Source organism: Rhinoraja longicauda, chromosome 41 (assembly GCF_053455715.1).
Source record: "Rhinoraja longicauda isolate Sanriku21f chromosome 41, sRhiLon1.1, whole genome shotgun sequence".
Lineage (NCBI taxonomy): Eukaryota > Metazoa > Chordata > Chondrichthyes > Rajiformes > Arhynchobatidae > Rhinoraja > Rhinoraja longicauda.
This window is the reverse complement of record NC_135993.1, coordinates 4,743,998-4,746,380: the sequence shown is the minus strand read 5'-3', so window position 1 is coordinate 4,746,380 and position 2,383 is coordinate 4,743,998.

Genomic DNA, 2,383 nt, shown 5'->3' with positions numbered 1-2,383 from the left:
CACACACACGCGCACACACATACACACACACACATACACACACTCACACACAACACACACACACACACACACACACTCACACACACGCGCACACACATACACACTCACACATACACACACTCACACACACACACACACACACACTCACACACACACATACACACTCACACACTCACACTCACACACACACACACACGCTCACACACACACACTCACACATACACTCACACACACACACACACCTCACACACAAACACAAACACACGCATACACACACACACACCGCACACACACTCACACACACGCGCGCACACACATACACACTCACACATACACACACTCACACACACACACACACACTCACACACACACACACACACACACACACACTAAGGTCAATTTACAATATTACCGAAGCCAACTACCCGCGCGTCTTTGGAGTGCGGGAGGAAACCGAGCACCCGGAGAAATCCCATGCAGGCCACGGGGAGAACGTACAAACTCCGTACAGACAGCGCCTGTAGTCGGGATGGAACCCGGGTCTCTGGCGCTGTGAGGCAGCAACTCTACCGCTGGTGATGGGTTAACGGTGTCAACATTAGAGTGTAACGGAGAGATAGATGTGGTCATCTCTCTCCCCCCTGGAGAGAGGAACAGATATTGTGCGACTAAATCCCATATCTGCCAAATATCTCTGATTGATCTGAAGAATATCTCTGCGAATGGCCGCGTGGTGACATTGGGAACTAAACCTCCACCTGCTGTACAATGTGAGTCTGTGTGATGTGTGGGCACGGTATCTGAAACTACCCCTTGGGGACAGTGGATAGGCATTCATCAGACTGATTCAGGACTGTGGGAGGGGCAGTGAGGGAGCACCGCACTGTGGGAGGGGCAGTGAGGGAGGGCCGCACTGTGTGGGAGGGGCGGGGTGAGGGAGGGCCGCACTGTGTGGGAGGGGCAGTGAGGGAGCGCCTTACTGTGGGAGGGGCAGTGAGGGAGCGCCGACACTGTGTGGGAGGGGCAGTGAGGGAGCACCGCACTGTGGGAGGGGCGGGGGTGAGGGAGGGCCGCACTGTGTGGGAGGGGCAGTGAGGGAGGGCCGCACTGTGGGGGAGGGGTGGGGGTGAGGGAGGACCGCACTGTGTGGGAGGGGCAGTGAGGAGGGAGCGCCTCGCTGTGGGGAGGGGCGGGGGTGAGGGAGGGCCGCACTGTGGGGAGGGGCGGGGGTGAGGGAGGGCCACACTGTGTGGGAGGGGCAGTGAGGGAGCGCCACACTGTGTGGGAGGGGCAGTGAGGGAGCGCCGCACTGTGTGGGGGGGGGCGGGGTGAGGAGGGCCACACTGTGTGGGAGGGGCAGTGAGGGAGTGCCACACTGTGGGAGGGGCAGTGAGGGAGGGCCACACTGTGTGGGAGGGGCAGTGAGGGAGCGCCACACTGTGTGGGAGGGGCAGTGAGGGAGTGCCACACTGTGGGAGGGGCAGTATTGAGGGAGCGCCGCTCTGTGTGGGAGGGGCGGGAGTGAGGGAGGGCCGCACTGTGTGGGAGGGGCGGGGGTGAGGGAGGGCCGCACTGTGTGGGGAGGGGCAGTGAGGGAGGGCCGCACTGTGTGGGTGGGGCGGGAGTGAGGGAGGGCCGCACTGTGTGGGAGGGGCGGGGGGTGAGGGACGGCCGCACTGTGGGAGGGGCAGTGAGGAGGGAGGGCCGCACTGTGTGGGAGGGGCAGTGAGGAGGGAGGGCCGCACTGTGTGGGAGGGGCGGGGGTTGAGGGAGGGCCGCACTGTGTGGGGGGGGCAGTGAGGAGGGAGCGCCGCACTGTGTGGGAGGGGCGGGGGTGAGGGAGGGCCGCACTGTGTGGGAGGGGCGGGAGTGAGGGAGGGCCGCACTGTGTGGGAGGGGCGGGGGTGAGGGACGGCCGCACTGTGGGAGGGGCAGCAGTGAGGGGAGCGCCGCACTGTGTGGGAGGGGCGGGGGTGAGGGAGGGCCGCACTGTGTGGGAGGGGCAGTGAGGAGGGAGGGCCGCACTGTGTGGGGGGGGCGGGGGTGAGGCGGGGGTGAGGGAGGGCCGCACTGTGTGGGGGGGGCAGTGAGGAGGGAGCGCCGTACTGTGTGGGGAGGGGCGGGGGTGAGGGAGGGCCGCACTGTGTGGGAGGGGCGGGAGTGAGGGAGGGCCGCACTGTGTGGGAGGGGCAGTGAGGAGGGAGGGCCGCACTGTGTGGGGGGGGCAGTGAGGAGGGAGCGCCGCACTGTGTGGGAGGGGCGGGGGTGAGGGAGGGCCGCACTGTGTGGGAGGGGCGGGAGTGAGGGAGGGCCGCACTGTGTGGGGGGGGGTGGGGGTGAGGGATGGCCGCACTGTGAGAGGGGCAGTGAGGAGGGAGGGCCG